Source organism: Sciurus carolinensis, chromosome 5 (assembly GCF_902686445.1).
Source record: "Sciurus carolinensis chromosome 5, mSciCar1.2, whole genome shotgun sequence".
Taxonomy (NCBI): domain Eukaryota; kingdom Metazoa; phylum Chordata; class Mammalia; order Rodentia; family Sciuridae; genus Sciurus; species Sciurus carolinensis.
In genome coordinates this window covers 123924308-123951065 of record NC_062217.1, presented here as the reverse complement: position 1 = coordinate 123951065, position 26758 = coordinate 123924308, and the positions used below count along the sequence as shown (strand labels likewise).

General features: G+C 35.5%; 1 protein-coding gene and 1 non-coding gene across 5 annotated transcripts in view; one reads left to right on the top strand and one right to left on the bottom strand.

The window, feature by feature from the left end:
- Positions 1-26758, bottom strand: part of Mcu (mitochondrial calcium uniporter) — a 191363-nt gene that overhangs the window by 64808 nt on the left and 99797 nt on the right. The gene's annotated exons all lie outside the window — the stretch shown is intronic.
- Positions 13286-13359, top strand: Trnas-uga (transfer RNA serine (anticodon UGA)). The gene has a single exon. It is a non-coding gene; the product is annotated as a tRNA-Ser (tRNA).

Genomic DNA, 26758 nt, shown 5'->3' with positions numbered 1-26758 from the left:
AGGTTTTAAAAGAGCATCTCTTCCTACGGCACCATAAAAGAGTTGAACAGTTAGACTAATGAGTGTCTATTTTATTTTCTTCTTCTTTTTTTTTTTTTTTTTCCTTTTTTTTGGGTGGTACCAGAGATTGAACCCATCGACACTTTACCCTTGAACTACATTCCCAGACCTTTATTTTTTTAACTTTTTATTTTCATACAGGGTCTTGCTGAGCTGCCCAGGCTGGACTCAAATGTGATCCTCCTACCTTAGCCTCCAGAGTTGCTGAAATTACAGGCATGTGTCACCAAGGAGACAAAGTTTTTGATGCAATTTAAGGTAGTATTGATATTTTGTGAATTAAATTATATAATTTAATATTAGAAAGTTATTCACCTAAGATGTTTACTGTATTATATTATAACATGGGCCAATATTTTCCCCATTAGAATATGTTGTAAGGTTCTAACAGAAGTCATGATTAAATGTACATATCATTATTTTTTCTTCTTTTTTTCATACTTTTAATTTAACAATGTTTTTATCTTAGACGTTTTGGTATTACTCCCAAATGACAGGATGTGGTTAATACTGTACAAGAACCATAGTGCAAATTCATTGCACACTCTAGATCCCTTGGATCTGAGTCAGGTCTGCACCAACATTGGGAATGTTTTTATACCCTATGGTAGCTGGGCACGGTGGCACATGCCTGTAATTCCAGCAGCTTGGGAGGCTGAGGCAGAAGGATAGAGAGTCCAGAGCCAGCCTCAGCAATTTAGAGAGGCCCTGAACAACTCAGCAAGACCCTGTCTCTAAATAAAATATAAAAAGGGCTCTTGATATGGTTCAGTGGTTAAGCGCCCCTGGGTTCAATCCCTAATACTAAAACAACAACAACAACAAAAAAAAAAAAAAAAAACAAAGGTATACCCTATGGTGACTACATTTTGTTTTATAGATGCACTTTACCCCTGGATCCCAGAATAGAACTGTTAGTGATAACAGAGCAAGAAACATCTGCTTTTCTTAAATGACAACTTAATCCACATAAAATTGGAAAATTCTTCTCTATTTCATTCCTTTTCTATTATTTATTATGAATCTACTATTCACAAGGAAAAGTGAAATTGTGCTTCGTGACTCCTTCATATCATTCCATCTGTTTTTTACAAGTATTTTTTATTTAACATTTTATGAAACTGTTATAACCTACTGCAAAGAATTTTACAGTGAATATCTTTATACCCTTTACCTAGATTCTACTCTACCCATCTTGTTTTATAGAAATCCTTTCCCACGGTTTCTCCTTTTAAAATGTATTACACTTCCCAGTTCCATTTTCTTTTCTACTTTCTTGCATTGCTTCTAGACTTTATCCATATCCCTTCTCATTTACCACACTGTATTCTAATTACCTGTTTAGAGTCTGCCTTCCCTTCAGAGTTATAATCAGTCTGAAGACTGAATCAATTTCTTTACACATTGGTATCTTCCAATACACAAGGAGAAAGTAGAAATTTAGTAAATATCTATTTAACTAAATTATTTTATCTTTTTCCTTATGCCTTAATTTCTTTGACAAGCTTTATAACTTTGTGTTCCAGTTTTCCCTCAAGGAATTAACATAAATTTGTTATTTTACTGCTAAATTGCTCTGAGAAATAAGGAAGAAATCATGATCATCATGATTTCTATAAGCATTTGGGGAATATTTGAAGTGCAAATATATATATATATACATATATATATATACACACACACACACACACACACACACATTACATACATGTATAATATATATGCATATAATCTGTTTTACTTTTGTCTGCTGTAGGCTTAAATGCATTCCATGTTGAATTGAGATGGTTATTAAATGTACTATTGCCTATTATTTTTAAACAACAACAAAAAAGAAAAATCCTTAAAAAGTTCAATGTCACATAAATATCCTAGCATTTATACTTTTAAATAATCACCTGGACAATTTGAAGTAACATATTTATATGTAAGGGAATAAATTCAGAATGTTAATACAAATCTTAGTATTTGTTAAAAGAATAAATGCAGTTGGCTTGAAAGATGTTTTTATTGAAAGTAAAAATAGTAGGTGGGCACAGCAGCGCGTACCTGTGATCCCAGCGACTGGGAGGCCAAGGCAGGAGGATTCCAAGTTAAAAGCCAGCCTCAGCAATTTGCAAGACCCAGTCTCAAAATAAAGAAGTAAAAAACGAGCTGGGGATGTTGCTCTATGGTTAAGTGTCCCTGGGTTAAATTCCCAGTACCAAAAAAAAAAGTAAAAATGGAGCTAAGCATGGTGGCACACACACTATTTGGGAGACTGAGGAGGAGGATTGCAAGTTTGAGGGCAGCCTGAGCAACTCAGGGGAGACCCTGCTTCAAAATAAAAATAAAAAGGGCTGGAGATGCAGGTCAGTGATGGAGCACCTCTGGGTTCAATCCATGGTACCAAAAAGAAAGAAAGAAGGAAACAAATAACAATAAATGGAACTTCATTTGTTTGCTCTTTTTGATAGACAGTTCCACTTGGCAATTTTTTTTTCATAATTTGAATTCATATTTCCTATTCTAGTACAATTAAGTCTATAGACATAATATAGGAGAGAGAGCTACATCACACATTAACATACCAAACTAAAAACTTCCTTCTTTAACGTGGCATAAATGTCAGAAAATGGAAACAACTTTTCAAAATATTTCATTTTGGCTTGATGATGGGTAAAAAGGTATCTGTTATATTATTCTCTATACTTTATAAAACAACAACGTTTTTAAAGTTACTTTTTCCTACTTGGATGACACCTTGGGGCAATGAAAATTTCGTGCTTCTAGAAAACTTAAAAAAAAAAACAAAACTGCTACTCAGAATGTAGTCCATGAATCTGCAGCATCAGCATCATCCAGGAGCTTGTTAGAAATCAGATTCTCAGGTCACCCCTCAGACCCACTAAACCAGGACCTGCATTTTAACAAGGTCACTATAAAATTCACATACATCTTAAAGTTTGAGAAGCACTGGTGCAGTTCACGCGCATGAGATTCAAGGGGGCATATTAGGTAGTTACCAGTACTGTAGACCCTTTACCTTTCTCTTCAAGTTCCTAGTATAAGCTACTAGGGCTCATGAAGGTGACAAAACAGAAAGAACACTGCATTGAGAGTTTGCAAGGCTAGATTCTAGTCTCATCCCCAGTTTCATGACCTCAAATCTTAGTTCTTCTCATCTGTAAAATGAATGGATCACACAACATACATTGGAAGATTCTTCCAATGCCTAAAGTCTAAGAAGTTATGAAAATCAACAGCAATGTATTCTTTCCTGACACTGTCACACACTACATGGTAGTTTAGGGAAACGGCTCAATCATTATGTGATTTTGAGAAACTGGGTCCATTTAATATTCCAGGACTTATCTATCAATTATGCTGTTCAGGTTTGAAACTTAACCTCTTTCGTTTTCACACGTGGTTTCTGGAAGACTCACGCTGGTGAATAACTTAGGAAGTGGGTGGATGCTATTAATAATTCTCCTTACTGCTTCCTTTGTTCTCCAATACTGATAAAAACATAAGTAATAGGATTCCAGAAAAATTAAAAACAGATTTTGTATTTTGCACAAAAGCAGGAGAATGTTGCTGTTCTTAGGAAAAGCATGGCTATAGTATTTAGAGGTAAAAATCATGTCTAACACCTTTTTTTTGGTGGTGGTACTGGGGATTGAACCCAGGGTGTTCTTTGCGCTACATTCCCAGCTCTTTTTTGGTCTTTTATTTTTATTTTTTTTATATTTTAATTTTTTTAGATGGACACAATATCTTTATTTACTTATTTCATCCTTATTTGGTGCTGAGGTACGAACCCAGTGCCTCACATGTGCCAGGCAAGTGCCCTACCAGTGAGCCACAACCACAGTTCCTCTTTTTAGGTCTTTTAAGACACGGTCTCACCAAGTTGCTGAGGCTGGCCTCAAACCAGTGATCCTCCTACCTTAGCCTTTGAAGTCACTGGGATTATAGAAGTACATCACTGCGCCCAGCTCTAACATTTACTTTTGATGGGTCAATAAAAAATACAAATAATATGCATGGATGCATGGAGATATTTATATTTTTATGTATGCAGACAGAAATAAAACAAAAAAATTATAGGTGATGAATCGTAGTATATGCTATACACTACATTCTTTTTGCAATTTTTTTGTATTGGTTTTAAATCCTTCAAAATAAAAAGTTGAGGGAGAAAATATGTTCTGACCTAATATGTCTATATTTTTCCCCAAAGGTAAAATATATCAGATTCATTTATTTTTCTGTAACCTTTAAAATGCATCAGAAAAGCTAGAACAGAAGGAGAAAAAATAGTGAGTAGCAAATTCCAATAATTTGCATCCCAGGTTGGTTCTTTATCTTGATCTTTACTTATGGGCTTTCTTAACTTTTTCTTTCATAAGCTAAAAGGGGGAAAGAAATGAAGGTGAGAGATCATCTCACATCTTTCCTATATTAATGAAGTAAACAACTTCCAACCAAGGAGGCCTTGAGCGATTTTCATTTTTGCTCTAACTTTAGCTAATATTGGAAAAGAATGCAGTTACCACTCAGAATATAAATAACTACAGGCCTTTCTTATTTCTCTGCAACAAGAGGGACACAACAGCTGCTATAAAAAATCATTCTCCGCCCTCCCACGTGTTGTGTAAGTGTAACGGACTTACACAGAGCAAGACATAAAAAGAAAGTTATAGCAAAGTACTTGGTTTTCTTAGAATTCCTTTTTCATTTATTAGTTTCCCTAATTAAAAACAAAATGAACATGCTTCTTACTTTTCCTATATAACTGTCCTTCATGGAAATCGCAAACTGGAAAACTAGTAATAGGATCATGTACCAGCGAACTCATAATGTTCCTTCAGTCCTTCCAGACTTCATCCAACACGAATATCATAAGAACGACAAATCCACCTTTAATTAATTAGAGGTTTAAAACCATTCACACAATTGTTTTTTGGTAACATTCTGGTTTTATACAAATGCACAAATTTCAACAACTTCCTTCTGTGTACCTTAGGTTAAGGTGATTGATTTTAATTTGCTTTATTTTAAAAAAATATCCTTTACAAAGGTGTTCCAATGTATAACTTTAGATAAAGAACACATTACTTAAAATTATTATAAAAGAATAAGTCCTTAAAAGGGTTAAATCACTAATGTGCAGTTCAAAGGGGGAGATCAAATAAGACAGTAATATGATTTTCATACATTATTCAAAACTAAAAAGCTCAATCCAGAATGGTCCTCAGCCCACTCTGTCTGAAACTAGCCGATTGCTCCTGTTTAGGGATCACATGGAGAACAGTCTGTTAGAATGAAATTCTGCTCACAACGTTACACAGTCTGAGACACTGGCAGATCTGTATTCACACGTAAAGAAAGATTCTCATTACTAACACTGCTCCCATCCTCTTCATTTTCTAAGCATATAAAGGATTCAGTTTATCAAATTGTGATTTTATCCCTAGCCTGTTTTGCGAAGTATCTGAAGTAAATATAACCACAAAAAAAAGTGTACCATAAATCAGTGGTGCATTTAAAAAAAATTCTGAAATAAAATTTAAAAACCAAGACCAAGAAAAATGAAGCTATAACTAGAAAATGAAGACTAGGGAAAAAGAATATGTGGTCATCAAAACCTTCAAAATTGCTATATGAAGGTCTGAATTTCCCTCTAAGCCTCTATGGTAGGCAAAATAATAACCTCCTCGATTTCCATATCCTATTTTCTGGAAACTATGGATATGCTATGTTATAGGCTAAAGGAAATGAGGATTCTAGAGGGATTCAGGCTATCATGAACTGAGTTTAAAATATAGAGACTATCCTGGATTATCAGCATAGGCCCAATGTTATCATAGAGTCCCTAAAAAATTTAGAGGAAGATGCAATTATGGAGAACCAGATGAACAGCAGTGTGAGAGACTCAGGATACTCCCAAAGTTGCTGAAGAAAGGAAGCCATGAGTCAAGGAAGTGGGTGGCCTCTGAATGTGAAAAAGGTAGGGAATCAGATTCTCCTCTAGAGTCTCTATAAAGAAACCCAGCCTTGATGATACTTTGATATCAATTCAGTGAAACCTGTACAGGACTTCTAACCTAATGAACTATGAGATAAAAATTCATGTTGTGGACCCAAGTGCAGGGGTGCCTGCCTGTCATCCCAGTTACTTGGGAGGCTGAGGCAGGAGGATCCCAAATTTAAAGGCCAGCCTCAGCAACTTAGCAAGATGCTGTCTCAAAATAAAAAGTAAAGGGTCTAGGGATGTAGCTCAGTAGTAAAGCATCCCTGGGTTTAATTCCCAGTACCAAAAAAAAAAAAAAAAAGAATCATTTTAAAAATTAAAAATGTAGGAAAATATGTATCTTTATGGTAATTATCATTTTAATGATAGCTACCTCTGGAGAGAAAGGGTTTGGGAATTGGGGATGAGAACAAAGGTAGCTTTAACTATATCATAATGATTTTTTTTCTTAGAATAAAAGATTTGAAGTAAATATAACAAAATGTGAATATTTAAGTGAAAAGTGATGAGTATATGGGTATTTGTTATATAATTCTCTGTAATTTTCTTTCTTTTTACAGATATTTCTAAGTTGCTCCCTCCCCCCCCCGACTCTTTAAAAAAGAATGCTTATCTTTTAAACAGTCTTCTATAAACCGTTTTACCAGTTAGGCTTTTTCATGGGAACTGGAAAGAAAAAAGTTAGAGATTCTATTTTCTGATAAGGGACTGGACTTCATACAAATGGAATCTACACAGCATCTACTGGTTTGAATTTGGCTTTTGTTGTTCAGCATCACATGTTGTTGAGGGTAGCAGTAGTTAGTCCTATTTTATTGCTGCATACCTGTGCATTCATTATATGAATATTCCAAAATGAACATTTAGGCTTTCCCCAGATTTGGCTAATAACACTGTGGTGAACATTCTATGTCTTTTGGTGTACATATTCATACCCTTTAGTTTACTGCTAGGAAAGGAACTGATGGCTCATAGTGCATGCCTACATTCAGCTTAAACAGATACTGTCAGATTTACAAAGTGGCAGGTGCCTGTTCATACATATACTAGCAGTATTTAAGAGTTTCAGATGCTCCACATTTTTATGCATACCTGACATTGTTAGTTTTGTTGAATTTTGGTCATTCTGGTAGGTGCGTAGAGTTATCTCCTCAAGTAGCTTTATTTCTTGATCATCAATAAGAATGAAATATTTTCAATCATTTGGATATCCTCTTGTGAGTACTCAAGTTTCTTGATCACTTTTCTGTTAGACTGTCTTTTTTTATCAAAGTTCTCAATGTAGTTAGGATATGAGCCCTTTGTCAGATGCTCATATGTACACAAACACACATATGATATCTTTCCCACTCAGTCTGCTTCTTATTTCTTAATGGTACTTGATGAACAAAAAATTTTCATTCTTAGTGTACTACAATTAGCAACTTTTTCCTATATATTGAAGTGCTTTCTGTTCCTTCCTGAAGGTCATGAAGAGGTTCTTCTATGTTGTCCCTAACAGGCTTTCCTGTTTTCTTTTACATTTATATATTTTGCTTACAAGGTTTTATCTGATATGAGGTGAAGTTGAGATTAATTTACTTTTCCTATGTGATATCAAATAGATCCTGCAAGCGGTACTGAAAAGACCATCCTCTCTCCCACCAGGAATATGGGGAATATCTAGATCAAATTGGGGAGACCTGACAACTAAACAATGTTGAGTATTCCAACGCATAAACATGGTCTATCCTTCCATTCACTTGTGATTTTCTCTACAGAGGTTTGGCACACCCTTTCATTAGATTTATTACTATTTTTATGTTTTTGATGATATTATAGTTTCACTTTTCATATTTTGTCTTCTAATTTCTGGCATACAGAAATACAACTGACTTAAGACTACATTGAAATATATTATGCAGCTTTTCTGCATAGATATATCATAAATATAGCTTGGTGAATCTTCACAAACTGATCATGTCCAACATAAAGTTGATTTTTGTGCACTCATTTAATTTCCAGTCACCCTCTGATATTCACGTTTACTTTCGTATTTTATTTGCAAGTTCTTCTGGACTTTCAACATAAACAATTACGTGGTCTGCCAATGACAGTTTAATTTCTCCCTTTTCAAAACTAAGACTCATATTTCTTTTTCTTCCCTTGTTGCATTGGCTAGAACTTACAATCTAATAGTAAATAATGGTGACACGAATCCTTATCTCAGTTCTGATTCTAATCTCTAGATAAAAGTCTTTTAATATTTCAACACTAGTTATAATACCTATTATAATTTTGAATAGAAACCCTTTATCAGATTAAGGGAGTTCCCATCTATTGGTGATTGTTTTTTTTTTAAATGTTTGTATCCATCTTCACACAGAAGGTGACATTTATTATAAGGTCCTTGTTGTCTATAAAACAAATTAGAAAGTAGTCACACTTTTTATATTCTCTGAAAGAGATAAAGATAGCTGTTACTTCTTCCATAAACATTTTGAAAAATTCCCCAGTGAAGACATATTTGACTTTGGAGATTGTTTCCCCAAGCCTCTATGTGGGAAGACTTTAAATACAGATTAAATTTTTCTTATAAATATGAGACTAATTAGATTTTCTATTTCTCCTAGCATTGTTTTTTCTTTGGGAGAGGGTCTTCTAAAAATAACATTATTGAGATACAATACATATACCATATAATTTGCTTATTCAAGGTGTACCATCCAGTGGTTTTTAACATCTACATGATACTGTACAAACATCACCACAATCAATATTAGAACATTTCATCACCCCAAAAAGAAATCACATCCATCCATCAGCAATCCATTTCTCCCTACTCCTAACCCCCGGACAACCACCAACCTACTTTTTGTTTCTATGGTTTGGCATATATAGCTTTTACAATGTTCCTATCATTCTTAGTTTTTCTAGTATTTTGAATATGTATACTGACTTTTGTCAATGCTTTTTCTGCATCTATTGAGATAATCATGCGGTTCTTGTCTTTAAGTCTACAAATATGATGAATTATGTTTATTGTTTTCCATATGTTGAACTAACCTTGTATCCATGGGATGAATCCCAGTTGATCATGGTGAACTATCTTTTTAGTATGCTTTTAAATTTTTATTTTATTTTATTATCTATTTTTATGTGGTGCTGAAGATCAAACCCAGGGACTCATGCATGCTAAGTAAGCCCTCTGCCACTGAGCCACAACCCCAGGCCTTTTTAGTATGTTTTTGTATGCAATTTGCCAGGATTTTATTAAGAATTTTTGCATCTATGTTCATCAGGGATATTAGTCTGAAGTTTTCTTTCCTTGATGTGTCTTTATCTGGTTTTGGTATCAGGCTGATACTAGCCTTATAGAATGAGTTTGGAAGGGTTCCCTCCTTTTCTATTACATGCAATAATTTGAGGAGTATTGGAGTAAGTTCTTCTTTGAAATTCTGGTAGAACTTGTCTGAGAATCTATCGGTCCTGGGTTTTTCTTCGTAGGCTTTTGATGGTGTCTTCAATTTCACTGCTTGAAATTCATTTGTTTAAATTTTCTATGTCCTCCTGATTCTGTGTGAGTAGGTCATATGTCTCTAGAAATTTGTCGGTGTCTTCATGATTTTTTTATTGGAGTATAGATTTTCAAAGTAGTCTCTGATTATCATCTATATTTCAGTAGTGTCTGTGGTGATACTGCCTTTTTCATCATGAATTTTAGTGATTTGAGTTTTTGCTCTTTTTTTTCTTTGTTAGCTTGGTTAAAGGATTTATCGATTTTCTTTATTTTTTCAAGGAACTAACTTGTCTATTTTTTGAAAATCTTTTGGTTTCAATTTCATTGACTTTGGTTCTGATTTTAGTTATTTAAAAAACTGTTTTTTAGTGTTGATTTGTTCTTCCCTTTCTAAGGTTTTGAGATGTAAGGTTAGGTTATTTATTTGGTGACTTTCTATTCTTTAAGTTAATATGCTGAGTGCAATGAACTTTTCTCTTAGAACTGACCGCATAGTGTACCAGAAATTTTGATAAGTTGTGTCATGATTCTCATTTATCTCTAAGTATTTTTTTATTTCATCCCTTCTACTATTTATTGGTCATTCAATAGCATATTATTAGCTGGGTGTGGTGGTGCACACCTGTAATCCCAGCAGCTTGGGAGGCTGAGGCCGGAGGATTGTGAGTTCAAAGCCAGTGTCAGCAAAAGTGAGGCACTAAGCAACTCAGTAAGACCCTGTCCCTAAGAATAATACAAAATAGGGCTGAGGATGTGGCTCAGTGGTTAAGTGCCCCTGAGCTCAATCCCCAGTACAAAACAAGAGGAAAAAAATGTATTCTTTAGTCTCCAGGTGTTAGAGTAACTTCTATTTTACATTTTATCATTGATTTCTAATTTCATTCCATTATGATCTGATAGAATGCAAGGTATTATTCCATATTCTTTTTTTTGGATTTGCTAGGAGTTGCTTTGTGGCCTAAGATATGGTCTATTTTAGAGAAGACTCCATGTGCTGCTAAGAAGAAAGTATATTCAGTCCTTGATGGATGAAATATCCTATATATGTCTGTTAAGTCTAAATTATTAATTGTATTTATAGTTCTATGGCTTCTTTAGTTTTTGTTTGGAGGATCTATCCAGTGGTGAGAGAGGTGTGTCAAAGTCACCCAGCATTATTGTGTTACAGTCTATTGATTCTTGAAATTAAGAAGGGTTTGTTTGATATATGTCAGTCCTCCACTGTTTGGGGCATAAATGTTTACAACTGTTATGTCTTGTTGATATATAATTACCTTAAGCAGTATGAAACAACTTTCTTGGTCCCTTGTGATTAACTCTGGCTTGAAGTGCACTTTATCTGATATGAGGATAAAAACCTCTGCTTGTTTACAAGCTCCATGTGAATGATATGTTTTCTCCCCATCTGTTTACCTTCAGTCTGTGGATGTCTTTGCTTAGGAGGTGAGTCTCTTGGAGACAGGATATTGTTGGGTCTTGTTTTTAAATCCAAATTTCCACTCTAAGTCTTTTGATTGATGAATTTAGGCCATTTACTTTTAACATTATTATTGAGATATGATTTTTATTCCTGTTACTTTGATTTATTTCTGGTTTTTAATTTGAATTAGTTTCTCCTTTGATTGACTATTCTTCTAGTGTAGCTCCTCCCTTTGCTGCTTTTCAGTTTTATTTTTCATTTCTTCTTCATCAAATATTTTATTGAGTATGTTTTACAGTTTAAGTTTTCTAGTTATGAATTCTTTTACCTTTTGTTTATCATGGAGGGTTTTTATTTCATCACCAATTCTGAAGCTTAATTTTGCTGGGTATAGTATTCTTGGCTGGCATTCATTTTCTTTCACAACTTGGTACATACTATATTCCAAGACCTCCTAGCTTTGAGGGTCTGGGTTGAGAAATTAGCTGTGATCAGACTGGTTTCCCTCTAAATGTTACCTATTGCTTTTCTCTGGCAGTCTTTAAAGTTCCATCTGATTTCCCTACATCTTCACCAACACTTGTAACAGTTATCTCTTTGATTAAAGCTATCTTAGTGGATGTAAAATGGATCTCATTATGAATTTGATTTTCCTTTTCCTAATGACTACAAATGCTTCGCATCGTTCAAGCACTTATTGGCTATTTTTATATCTTCACTGGGAAAATATCTACTTGAATCTTTGTCTATTTGTTTTTTCTGGGCTGTCTTTTAAAAATTAAGCTTAGTATTGGTTTTGGTAAGTCATGTGGTTCTAGAAATTTGTTCATTTCATGTGAAATTTCACATTGGCATAAAATTGTTCCAAACACCTTAATTTTTTAATGGTTGTAGGATTTATAGTGAAATTCCCTCTTTTTGTTCCTTATATTGAAAAACTGTGTCTATTTTAATTAATGTTAGTTTTGGTTATTATTTCTTCTTTAATATACATTTCAAATATTGGAAGATTTCCCAGTGAAAATGATTCATTATGCCAGTTAGTAATGGTTTATAGTTTAATTCCACCATGTTAAAGAAAACACTGCATTATTTCAGTCCTTTGAAATCTATTAGCATTTGCTTTATGGCCTAGCTTGAAATCAATTTTGGAAAATGTTCCATGTGCACTTGAGAACAGCAAGTATCCTACAATTGTTGGATGTGATGTTACTATTGGATTTTAATACAAGCTCAGTTAAAATTAACGTTTTTTTGTGATAATTAAAGGGCTTAACTTTCTTTCTTAGCTGACTGGAGAGCTATTCTACCTCTGGAATGCCAATATCTTCTTCAACAAATGGTCATAAAGAACATTTCAAATATAATATGCTGTCACTCTAAACACTAAATTTTCACCAGGACAGCACTTCATTAGCAAAATGCCAATCTTTGTATTTCATGTAGGCTTTGGGAATCAAATGTTTTAGTGTGAAAAAAATTGAAACCAATAAATTTTTTTGACTTTCCTCATAAATCTTTGTTCCCCTTCTAGTCTGTTTCCTGCAGTATAGGAACCCATCACACTTCTCACAGACAGGAGTAATGACCAAGAAGAAGATAGAAAAAATGGGACAATGCTTTAGAGATTAAAAAAAAAAAAAAAAAAAAAGGAAAAATTAATTTCAGCTGGCAGAATGGGCATGAATCTAGGAATACAATCAGAATACAAAGCTCAGATTCAAGTCTCAATATACAGTTGTTAAAAGGACAAATTAGGGCTGGGGAGATAGCTCAGCTGGTAGAGTGCTTGCCTCGAAATCACAAGACCCTAAGTTCGATCCCCAGTACCGCAAAAAAAAAAAAAAAAAAAAAAAAAGGACAGATTAAATATATGGACATAGAAGGGAATAAATATTGACCAAAACACTTTCATCTTCATGATGTTGTTCAATTAAGAAATTCTAACCAAATGGACTATGAAATCCCAAAGGATATATATCTGATCATTTGTCAGCAAAACAGTAATTCCTTGTTATTCCTCTTTCAAATCAAAGGTACAGCAAGTATGGCAAATAATCACCTAAATATTCACCCTCCAGCTGCTACATGTATGAAGTCAAAAGTAAAACCAAGGGGCTGGGGTTGTGGCTCAGTGGTAGAGCACTTGCCTTGCATGGGTAAGGCACTGAGTTTGATCCTCAGCACCACAAAAAAAAAAAAAAAAAAAAAAAGAAAAGAAAGAAAAGAAAAATAAAGAAATTTTTAAAAAGGTTAAATTATTTTTTTTAAAAAAAGGTAAAACTGGGCTGGGGATATAGCTCAGTTGGTAGAGTGCTTGCCTTGAATGCACAAGGCCCTGGGTTCAATCCCCAGTATCACACACACAAAAAAGGTAAAACCAAGAAATAGCCGAAGTTGTTATTTGCTTCCAACAAGTTAGACAGTTCATGAGTGCAGGGTTGTCTAACAGGAAAAAATAATTAAGAAACAAATTTGGGGGCTGGGGTTGTAGCTCAGTGGTAGAGCACTTGCCTAGCACAAGTGAGTCACTGTGTCTGGTCCTCAGCACCACATAAAAATAAATAAGACAAAGATCTAAAAAACCCCCAGGTGGGGAGAGAAGGAAAGGAAAGGAAGGAAAAGGAAAAGGAAAAGGAAAAGGAAAAAGAAAAGGAAAAGGAAAAGGAAAAGGAAAAGGAAAGGAGGGGGCTGGGTGTGATGGTGCACGTCTGTAATCCCAGCAGCTTGGGAGGCTGAGGCAGGAGGATCACAAGTTTGAGGCCAGTCTTAGCAACTTAGTGAAACCATATCTCCAAATAAAAAATAAAAATGTCTGGGGATGTAGCTCAATGGTAAAGAGTCTCAGGTTCAATTTCCAGAACCAAAATAAATAAAATAAAATAAAATTGAATAGCTCCCAGAGTACATGGCACGTAATCCATTATTTCTTACTGCCAAAATCTCTAGAAATGTTAGCAAGCAAGAGCAACAAGAACACAAGGCAAGCACATATATATTATACACATGCATAGCACAGATGAAATATTCTCTGAAGCACAAGTATAAAGTAAATGGATGTCTTTTCAATACAATAACTATGCTGGAAGTTGTCATCTTTTCAACACATTCCCATTAATGAAAGATATCCACATCACAGTTACCACTTGCTGCCCTGCAATAGATACATATCACTGAATTTCACAGAGTAAATGGTATGTACTTTCCCCCAGACTTCTCTTCAAGGGGGAAAATATATTCTTCACTTAAGTGAATAGGAAAAAACATTTTTCTGGAAGTCAACAATACTATCTCACTATATTTTCAGTAGACTGTATATTAAATGTCTTCTTTCTTCTCTCACTCTCTTTTGTTTGGGGTGGAGGGGATGTACTGGGGATTGAACCCAGGGCCTCTCAAATGCCAGGCAAATGCTCTACCACAGAGCTCCATTCCCAGATCATTAATTTCTTGAGTAGAACAGCTGTATCATGGTTATGTAGAACAATATCCTTGTCTGTAGGTGACATAGGTAGAATCTTTTATGGATGAAATGTCAATGATTTCTCAAAAGGCTCAGTGAAAAAACAGTAGATATAATAACAAAATGTTAACCAGCAAATCTAGGAAGAAGGAACGTGGATGTCTATTTTACTGTTTCTTCAACTTCTCTGTGGATTTGAAAATTTTCAAAATAAAAAGGTAACAAGGAAAGAATTTATTAAAAGCCCAAAATGGTAAGGTAGATGGAATTATTATAGACCAGGGAATTACAAGGTGCTCAATACGTAGAATATTATAGCTCCATAATGCAAAATCCTGAGTCCCATTTTATAGTTAGAGTGTGCTGACATCTAAACTTAGGGTATTTAGCATACTGGTGGAAAGAAGAGTAGGAAATGGGAATAGCAGCAGTTAATAAAAGGTCTTACCAGTTTTGTCTTAATTGACTGTGCACATCTGTAGGTGTGGGTCTTAACTCTTGCCAAAACTTTTGTCTAAAAAAATAGGTTCTTAATTTGGGGAATTGCTAAGATTTTCAATACCCCAAGACAATATCCTAGGCAGAGGAGAAGAAGGTAACATATTCTTTTATTATCAAAGTTAGGTAGGGAGCTCCAAGAGTCAAAGTGGGCTATTTTGTTGGTCAAAAACATCCTGCAATACTGAGAGTGGAGGCCTCCTGGCATTGGTTCGGAAGGCTGGCTCAGACTCCCACCACCCTCCAACGAAAAAGGCTCTCCAGCATTTCCTTTGGTGCTTCTAAAGGAAATGCTCTCTGAACCCTGGAGGCCTATGGTTTGTTAAATGAATACACAATCATACAACATAGTTTCAAATATAGAAAAGAGACATGTTTGTGTATATGCCTAAAAAAAAGCTTTCTCTTCTCCTTTCTTTCTCCATTGCTAACTCCCTTCCAAAATTTTCCCTACCAAAATGTACAACTTGACCACAAAAGTTACTTCTTCAAGTAGCTCTTTAATTAAACTATATAAGACTTGCAAGTCATACGGCTGTTCCTGGATCATCCCAATTTGTCAAATGAAAATGAACCCAAATTCTTCTCTCTTGCTGATTTTTAGAAACATCTCCACAGGCTTCTCTCCCCTGAAATTTTCAAATGTCATCAAACAGCCAACATTTTATATCTTTTTCTACCTTGTCCAGCAGAAGAAAGCATTACAGGGACACAACAAAGTCAAAACTGGCATCTATTTACACAGTGAATTAATGTTTCTATAAAAGGAGGGTTGAGAGCTTTAAGAGTTAGAAGTAACTTTTATTTCCAGGGTATAAAAGCAAGTGCCACCACATTTAATGCCACTGAATGGCATCATTAACAACCCTCTCCAACAGCACTTTTCATATGTCTTGACAACACAAGGTCTTTGAGGATGACCAGTATTGCCTCCTCCCTCTTTATATTCAAAACTACTAAATAATTCAATAACTAATTTTCAGTAACAACTGCAACAAGTAAGAGCTACAAGTAAATTCTAATGCCAGGGTATGTTAAAGGAGTTCAAGGTTCTAAATGTAAATGACAGAAATGAAGAAAGCAAAGAACTTCAGTGGCTTCTCAGAGCTAGCTCAACACCGAGTGACATCATTACCTCAGCAGAGCAGTCAGCCCATCTCCTCCCGCTAATCCTACCTTGAAGCACATGAAAAGTCACCCTCGAGAGGATAATGACCTAGACTGTCCAGAGGAATTTTTTGTTCTAAATCATATTTTAAAAATCCAGTGTAGCCAGAATAGTTGCTTAATTACAAGCTGTTTAAGGCTTTTGAGTTATCTATTATTTTCTTATCATCTAATTGCTTTCCAGGAGGGAAACTGAACACTGTCAATTTTGCCTATTTTCAAGCAGTTCTTTTCCATTTTACAAATTCTAAAAGAATAATAAATAACCCATGTCAAAATAGCCACATTCAAAGATTAAGAGTTAGTACTTGATTGGATTTTCTTAAGGTAGTTAGTACACTCAAGACTATTCAATAAATGTTAATTTCCTTTGGGACAAAACTCAGAGCCCTCTAGGTCACTGAAGTTCATTAAAGTGTCTACTACTGTCTCCTTGTCACTTTGCTAATACAAAATTAGATACTTCCAGCTATTACTGACACTTAAAATACTTGTTGGGCTAGATTGTAAGTCCTTTGAAAACAGAAATGGCATCATATTCTTCTTCTTTTTTTTTTTTTTTTTTGCAGTGCTGGGGATCGAACCCAGGGCCTTGTGCTTGTAAGGCAAGCACTCTACCGACTGAGCTATCTCCCCAGCCCCATATTCTTCTTCTAATGATCATTTACAGTAACCATTTAATAACAGTTATGTTAAAGAAAATAGTAATCCTAATACTTAATATTTGCTACTGCAAGCAAGTCTAAAGAACGGATTCACAGGCTTATCCAAAGTAACTATGTTTCCTTATATAGTACAAGCCAGCAAACTCAGGCTCTATAAGAAGATGGTAAGGTCAATAAAAGTTAAACTGATAATCTGCAGGGAAAGGATATGTGATAGAGATGAAACTGCCCAGAACTGACAGACCCTCTTACTGCACTGTGTCAGTGGTGCCAAGTACAATGGCAAGAAACAAACGTGCGGAGGGTCTACCTTCCAAGGAAGGAGGTGCTCGGTCACTGTACTACTCAGTCTGGAACGCGTATATACAAGGCAGTTGCTTTTCAATAGAAAGGCCTTATGTTTGATGCTATACCAGTTCTGGAACGAGTAACTGAAGTTGAAGGGAAACGACCAACCAATGACTATTCACCTTGATCCTCCATATTCCATTGTTTTTAGCGTGTGTGTCAGGGGAGGAGTATGAAGAAATGACCCCAGTAAGTAATTACAAATTCGCCACTAACAAAAAGGAACAGAAAAATATTTAGCAATGAGTTAGCCACATAACACTTTTTATTAGTTAATTAAGTTGTTAAATGCCAGCTATTGAAATAAAAGACATTATGTTCTCACTCATCATGTTCATATAAACATGCTGATCTTCCTGGCTGCCTAGATGGTTCTTTTGAATAAAGTTCAGCACTTTACCTGATTAGGTCTTCATTTTAACCAGTTGGTACTAGCTACTTAAAACACACCAAATGGCTGGAAGGGAATAGTTTTCAGTTATGGAAGTGCAGGAAAACAGAGGAAATTTCCTTTTGTTTTAATGCTTACTAAAAGTGCTATTATACAGTTGACTAAATCTCTTTTCTTTTTTCCCTTTCCCAAATAATTTTAGAATATTTTAAAAGTTTTTCATTGAAGTGTCTGAAAAAAAAGGATGTGATATAAAATGGAAGACTTGCTAATAAGCATTAAATCATGAAATACCAGATTATAAAAGATCCCTCTCAAGTTAAAAAAAAGATTATAAAAAATCTTAAGAGCTGACACAATTTTTAGCCATGTTCAGCTCCAAGAGTATTTTTTGATTCCTTGTAATCAGAAATTCAGTAACCTCACAATGTTGAAGAATGGGACACATTAACTTAGCTTCCTTACCCACATGATTTGATGTTAGGTTCATAAATTTAAAATCTATTAAGAAATTATAGTTTTCACTGAAATGTATGAACTCTGTAATGAAATACATTTAATTCCTATCACACTTATTATCATGGATTATTTCTGAATTCTTTATTTTGATTCATCTTTTGATAAGGCAGATTTTATCCTGACATAATTTATTAAGATCTTAGGGGGTTTTGTAGAGTTTTTCCATACTACAGCAGGACCATGTGTTGTATTTATGTTTAAAAGTATCTGGCTGGTCAAAAAAACCTGGGTTAACCTTATAACATGGCAGACATTTCTGTTTTCTTTTTTAAAAACAATTTTAGTTGTAGATGGACACAATACCTTTATTTTACTTATGTATTTTTAGGTAGTGCTGAGGATCTTAATCCAGTGCCTCACACATGCCAGGCAAGCGCTCTACCACTGAGTCACAATCCCAGCCCCCTCGATTGTTTTCTAACATTGCTTTTTGCTGGAGGAGAAAGCTAAAGTGAGTCCAACTTCTGCCCCTTATCCTACTACCTAGACGATCAGATAATTCTTCCAGTTTTATAATTTTACCAGACATGCCTTAGTATCAGTTTTTCTATATCAATTGTTCATGGACCAAAGTTTTAATTATTTCAGAGAATTTTTTTCCTATTACAGTTCTAAATGTTAAGTCGGTTCCAGGTGCAGTCTCCAAGAACAGAGATCGGCAACCAAGCACAGGCACACTCTAGCCCCTCTGTGAAGCCTAAAATATTTACTCTCTGGCCCTTTATAGAAAGTTCGCTGACCTCACGTGTTTTCTAGGTTTCCTTTTTCTAATTTTTATATCTCATAGTTTCTTGTTTATATGATTTCCTCAAACCTCTCAGCCATGTCTTTGATAACGTTTACTTTTGTTGTTATTTCTAACGTGGGTTTCATTTCTCTAACCCTTGTTTTCTTTTACACCTCTTTTTAACCCTCACTGAGGTCTGTCCACTGTTTTTTCATCTCCTATCATCCTATTGTCTCTGCTTAAAACTTGTGTCAGACAAGTTCTTTAAAAATATTGTTATTTTCTCCCAGATCATGTCTACAATTTTTGTGAGTCTATGAAAAACTAAATGCCAAAACTCTAGTAAAGGCTCTCTGATTAGATCTTAAAGTAATATAACACTTTTAGATAGATCTTTAAAGTAATATAACACTTTTAGAGAAATCTGTATATCAGCTTGAGAGTCCTGAAGGGATTCAGCCTTGGATTCAGCAAGTTTTGCTTCACTATTTATATTTTAGGGCTTAGTTTTGTGCCTGGTTTCACTAATGAGGAACATCCATTCTTCTAACTTCTTGCTTTTCGTGAGTTTCAAAAGAGAGGGGAACAGTAAAAATGCCTTCACTTCACTACCTTTAATTGAAGTCTCTTCCTCAAACATTAAATTTTGAGAGGAACTAATCTTTAAAAGAATAAATTACAGGCTTGATAGGTTTTAATGCATCAGGGAATGAAAGATTAAACACCAACATCAGCAGTGTGGAAGAAGAGTTTAGAGAAAGGCTGTGCCAGGAACAACATTTGTTGGAGATCTGCTCAAGCAGCCAGCCAGGTGAGCTGTGTCAGTTCAGCTGCATCAAGAGAGCTGCAGAATGCTGTACTGTAAAGACTTCCCTGGTGCCTTGCAAGCAGGTTTCACCAGTTTACTGGATTAGGATTAACAGTTTCACCTGGCCATCACTAACGTCCCTCGCTGTAGTCTTCCATTTGATTTGGCCCTCATTTGTTGACATGTTATATATGTATAATTATCTTTCCTCTTCCATCTTCTGCCACTTGGGTTCAAATATCTTCTCTAATTTCAGGAGGTTAGATTAGGTTTAAAATTTTTGGATCTAGGCATCAAAGTATTATTCTGTTAGTTTCAATATACATCACGAAATATGGAACTGAATTTTTTAAAAATATTCATGTGTAGACTAGAAGGACATATACCAAATAGCTTCATAGGATTATTTCTATACAGTTGCCAAATTATTTGCAGTAATCCCATATTATTTTCCAATCAGAAAAAAAATCACAAAAATATGCTATCTAGAGTGCAGACGTCCAGAGAGATGGTATTCAAATTTACATATCTTCTTACACTTCTTTTCCAAGTTTTGCTTGATTTTCCATCACTTCCTATCATTAAAGGTTTGGGTTTCTGCAGTTTTCAGAGTTGTTTATAGCCCTGGACCTTACATCGCATTGCTGGTTGATGCTTTGGCTCATAAAAGACACTCTGTTTCTGAATGTTCATTTCCAAGTTGGCTGGTCAACTGCCACTCACTGGAGTCCACAGCTGGCTATATTGTTTGAATTTGAGTTCTAGTGGGTTCTACACACTTCAAGGAAAGTTGTCTCATTTCAGCCTCCCTTGGGGAATCTATTTGGATTCCTGCCATAAGTCACCCTCAATATACAAAATATCCAGAATGTGGGGTAAAGACACTGGACTAGAAATTAGACTGAGTTCCAAATGCTGGCAACAGTGAGCCCTCATGCTATTTAATGTTTAGTACACCTTAGAAATGACAGTGATGAAAGGGATCCAAGAAGCAGATGTGACAGTTAAAGCACATCTTGAATCTCCAAGCCACAGATATGAGTGACCTGTCAACTGGCAGATTTTGAATTCACTCAAAGACTAGATACCCCTTCTCTACAAACTTCCTACAGGACACTAATAGGTAACATAACCTATGTATTTAACAAAACATTACACAGAACAGTAATGAGAACAAAGTTTGCTTCCTTTTTATATTGTTTTGCAACAACAAATTGGCTTCAAATTTCAATACAAAGTTATGTATTGTGAGAAAGTCCCTCATTCCCAATGCCATTTTAAAGCATACCTTGATAATGAATGTTAAAGATTACTCACCAGGGACCATCCCTGAAGCTCCTGGGGCCCTTCGCATCATATATTCAAACTTCTTATCTCCTTACAGAATTCTGTTCTCTCTGGTCACTAGACCAGAGGCCCCCTTTATTCTATTTGTTCTGTCTCTTGCTCTGCCCATCTCATAAGGATAAAAAATCTTGAAAGGCTGGGGCTATAGCTCAGTGGTAGAGCATTTGCCTAGTGTGTGTAAGACCTTGGGTTTGATCCCCAAACAATGCAAAAAGAAAATAAGAAATCTTGAAATTACAAATTAAAAGCATTGCACTTTCCTTTTTTTAAAAAGCACTATAAACATCCAAAATAATACTATTCCCTAATTATGTTCTACATAGGAAACTGCTTTCAAGTCTATTTGTGCATACATAGAATTAAGTGACAAGAAACACAGGCTTGTTTGAAAATCTTTTTTCTACTAAAAAGAAAGGAAGATATGGGGGGAATGTTTTAGATATGGTGGAATATATCTGTGATATCAGATATCACTTAGATATCTTTTGTGAAAGGATATCACTTAGAATTCTACAGGTACCTAAATAGACTGAAAAAGCCCAAAGCATCTTTTGCTACAAATCTTTTAAATTTTGTTTTATTAAGAGATTATAATTTGTCTTCAAAGATAAACTGGTTAATATAAAATTTGCTTTTTCAAAAATTTAAAACATCATGAATGTTCACCCTCTGTACTGAGACTGAAGGAAACTGTTAAGTTCAAAGACAACTTTTAATTAACAGTGGGCCTTTTCTATGAAACTAAACTGAGTGAAAGAGTCCTTTCGTCCTGCTCTGGAATTCTAATGTGTTGGCTGAAAGGAAAGCAAAGATGTAACTGCTTAGTTAAGAAAAGAAAACAAACTCCAATTGTAAGAATAATCTGAAAGACATCAAATGATCTTACAATATGAATCTTAGTAACCCCATTGTGAGAAGGCCAAGTCTGTTGGTTACATTGGATCTCTTCCACCCAAATGACGACAGCAGGCACACGAAAATGCCTATCTCATAAAAATGCCAACTCAGTTCAGAAACACAAATGCACCCCTCAACAGGATCTCAACAAATGCTATTTTGGCTCATTGAGTCTTAGAATGCAAGTTTCCTTTAACATCAATAACCTTTTTCTCAAAGCAATAACCACACAACAAAACTGAAAAGGCAATCTGGACTTATGTATTAGCAATAATTTGACAGTCTATCTTTCCTATATTATAAACTATGTATTTTCACGTAAAGAAACTAGCTGTAGGGCTGGGGTAGGCTCAGTGGTACAGCACTTGCCTACCATGCGTGAGGCACTGTGTTCAATCTTGACCCACATAAAAATAAATAAAGGTATTGTGTCAATCTACAACTAAAAATAAAAAAATAAAAATAAAAATAAAAGAAACTAACTGTAAAAGATCTAAGTTTAAACTATGTTGGTTCAAAATGTGACCCTGAGACGTAAACTAATAAAATACACACAAATAGTTGTTTCTGAAAGCACGTGCTGAATAGCTCTGAGGTTTCTCACTGGGTGTAACCACAGGAAGTGACCTGAGTCTTTCCAATATTCTCCTTAAACACATCCAGGTCTGTCCTCCCGGCTCTACCACCTCCCTTCTCAGTACAAGCCTTACTTTAATGATGTTGTCTAGCATCTTAGCTTCCTTGACCTCCTGAGCTCCCTTTTTGCAATACTTCCTTTTTGGTAAACCTCAATTTCATCGATACCAGTTGTGGGATGAGGCAAGGGCTATGTGGGGCCGAGGGGGTGGTAAGTGTCGTAACCGATGCCACCGGCCTGGGCTAGACCATGAGGTTTAGGCGCTGGATGCTTTCACACACTTCTAGTGTGCTCTCAGACTTCTCCCCCGCAGCTGTTCACAACTGCCGCTGGCCTCTCCCCTCCTCCTTTACTGAGGCCAGTAAAATGAGACATTTCTTCTGAAATCATTCCCACAACTTCTCTCTCTTCCACTGCAAAGTTTCTCTCAATTTTCTTTTCCTTTTTTCTCTTCTTTTATTCTATCCCCGAAGAAGAAGTATCCCTGCTCCTTTAAAGTCATCCTTTACTCCTTCACTCGACTCTTCTTCTGTATTACATCTCCAACTTCAATGGCTCTTTTCTCCAACCTTAAAAACGTCTAGCTCTGCACCTACACTCGCCCCACATGCTTACTCACAACCCCTGCTTTATTGATCCTACTTTTCAATTTAGTTTTACTTTCTATTGCTTTTTACATGATTTCTCACATTGTCATGCCTTTTGGGAATATGATATGGCTGACTACCGCCTCCTCTTGAAATAATTTTCTTTGAATTCCATGACACTCCAGGAATCCCTAATTTTACTTCTTGCCTTAACGTGTCTTTCACCATTTCTGGGTCTCCTTTATTTACTCTTGCTCTTCCTGCTGTCCCCAAGATATTCCTCCCTCAAGGTTTATCCTTTGCCCTGTTCTTTTCATACTTCATTCTATTTATTTATTTATTTATTTATTTAGATTCATTGTATACAAATAGGGTACAACTTTTCATTTCTCTGGTTGTACATAATGTAGAATCACAGCATTTGTGTAATCATACATATATGTAGGGTAATGATGTCTGTCTCATTCCATTATCTTTCCTTTCCCCTGCCCCCTCCCCACCCCTCATTTCCCTCTACACAATCTAACATTCCTCCATTCTTCCCTTACCCCTCCCCCCATTATGTATCAGCATCCACTTATCAGAGAAAACATTTAGCCTTTGGTTTTTGGGGATTGGCTTATTTCACAAAGCATGATATTCTCCAACTCCATACATTTACCTGCAAATGCCATAATTTTATTCTTCTTTATGGCTGAATAATATTCCATTGTGTATCTATACCACAGTTTTTCTTAATTCATTCATCTATTGAAGGGCATCTAGGTTGGTTCTACAATCTAGCGCCTGTGAATTGAGCTGCTATAAACATTGATGTGGCTGTGTCACTGTAGTATGCGGATTTTAAATAGGCCAAGGAGTGAGATAGCTGGGTCAAATGCTGGTTTCATTCCAAGTTTTCTAAGGAATCTCCATACTGCTTTCCAGAGTGGTAGCACCAATCTGCAATACCACCAGCAATGTATGAGTGTGCCTTTTCCCCCACATCCTTACCAACAACTATTGTTGCTTGTATTCTTTTTTTTTAAATTAAAATATTTTTTTATTTTTACAGACACATTTTGATTCATTGTACACAAATGGGGTGTACAACTTTTCATTTCTATGGTTGTACACAATGTAGATTCACACCATTCATGTAAACATACATATATATATAGGGTAATACTATCTGTTTCATTCTACTGTTTTTCCATCCCCACCCGCTCCCACTCCTTTTTCCTCTACACCATCTAAAGTTCCTTCATTCTTCTCCTCCCCCCATCACTCCCCCTTGTTACATATTGTCATGCACTTATCAGAGAAAACATTCGGCCTTTGGTTTTTTGGGCTTGGCCTGTTTTACTTAGCATGATATTTACCATTTACCAGCAAATGCCATAATTTTATTCTTTATGGCAGAGTAATATTCCATTATGTATATATACCACAGTTTCTTTATCCATTCATCAGTTGAAGGACATCTCGGTTGGTTCTACAATCTAGCTATTGTGAATTGAGCAGCTATGAACATTGATGTGGTTGCATCACTGTAATATGCTGATTTTAAGCCCTTTGGGTATAAATCGAGGAGTGGGATAGCTGGGTCAAAAGGTGGGTCCATTCCAAATTTTCTGAGGAATCTCCACACTGCTTTCCAGAGTGACTGCACCAATTTGCAACTCCACCAGCAATGCACAAGTGTGTCTTTTTCCCCACATCCACACCAACATTTATTTTTACTTGTGTTCTTGATCATAGCCATTCTAATTGGAGTTAGATGAAATCTTAGGATGGTTTTAATTTGCATTTCTCTAATTACCATGGATGATGAACACTTTTTCATATATTTGTTGATCACCTGTATATCTTCTTCTGTGAAGTGTCTGCCCATTTCCTTAGCCCATTTATTGATTGGGTTCTTTGTATTTTGGGTATGAAGTTTTTTAAGTTCTTTATAAACTTTGGAGATGAGTGCTCTGTCTGAAGTGTGTGTGGAAAAGCTTTTCTCCCACTCTGTAGGCTCTATTTTCACATTATTGATTGTTTTCTGTGCTGAGAAAAAAAAATTTTTGTTTAAATCTATCCCATTTATTGATTCTTGCTTTTATTTCTTGCACTATTGGGGTCTTGTTAAGGAAGTTTGGTCCTAAGCCAACATGATGGAGATTTGGGCCTACTTTTTCTTCTATTTGGTGAAGGGTCTCAGGTCTAATTCCTAGATCCTTGATCCACTTCAAGTTGAGTTTTGTACAGGGTGAGATAGGGGTTTAATTTCATTTTACTGCATATGGATTTCTAGTTTTCCCAGCACCATTTGTTGAACAGGCTATCTTTTCTCCATTGTAAGTTTTTGGCACCTTTGTCTAATATGAGGTTACTGTACTTATGTGGGTATGTCTCCTTGTCTTCTATCCTGTACCATTGGTCTATCTGTCTATTTTGGTGCCAGTACCATGCTGTTTTTGTTACTATTGCTCTATAGTATAGTTTAAGGTCTGGTATAGTGATACGTCCTGCATCACTCTTCCTGCCCAGGATTGCTTTGGCTTTTCTGGGTCTTCTGTTCTTCCAGATGAAGTTCATGATTGCTTTTTCTGTTTCTAGGAGAAATGTCATAGAGTTTTTAATTGGAATTGCGTTAAATCTGTATAGCACCTTTGGAAGTATGGCCATTTTGATAATATTAATTCTTCCTATCCAACACCTATTGTTGCTTGTATTCTTGATACTAGTCATTCTAATTGGGGTGAGATGAAATTTTAGGGTATTTTTGATTTGCATTTCTCTTATTACTAGAGATGTTGAACATTTTTTCACATATGTATTGATCACTTGATATATCTTCTGTGAAGTGTCTTCATTCTATTTAGAGAGATCAATCTTTCTTAGAACTTCAAGGTACTTTTTTTGGTTTGGGTTTTTTTTTTTTTTTTTGTAGTTGTAGATGGACAGCATGCCTTTATTTTATTTGTTTATTTTTGTATGTGGTGCTAAGAATCAAACCCAGTGCCTCACATGTGCTAGGCAAGTGCTCTGCCACTGAGTCACAACCCCAGCCCCAGATCTTCAAGTTATTGTCTCAATAAAAATAATACCTTGGGTTGGGGTTGTGGCTCAGTGGTAGAGCACTTGCCTAGCATGTGTGAGGCACTGGGTTTGATCCTCAGCACCACATAATAATAAATAAATAAAATAAAGTTATTTAAAAATCATTTTATAAAAAAGAATACTTTAAAAAATATCATCTTGAGTTCCTTCTGTATTGATCTTTAGATTTAGATTTCTATTTGTTTATTAGTTAGTTCTAGTAACAAGCTTGTTCTATTCCAGTATTTTGTATTTTGATTAATTATAACTCCAACTTTTTGGTCAATCCCTCACTTAAGCTTCATAACCATCTTAGAGTCTTCACTTCCTACTCAGCCAACTCCACACCTCATCCAATCTACCAACACCTTTCTAGCTTCTCTGTTTCTTCCTGTCTGCCCCACCATCAACACTGGGGTAATTCAGTGGTTTAAAACACAAGCCCTCTTTGCTTCTTGGTTACCAGGAAGTGCTTCTCAGTTTCCTTCACCATACACTACTACTGTGATAAAGTGCCTGGCCACAGGACCAAAAACAACAGGGCCAACCAACCATGGACTGAAACCTCCAAAACTGTGAGCCAAAACAAGCTTGTCTTCTTTTTCATTTGGTTATCTTAGGTATTTTGTCACAATGATAG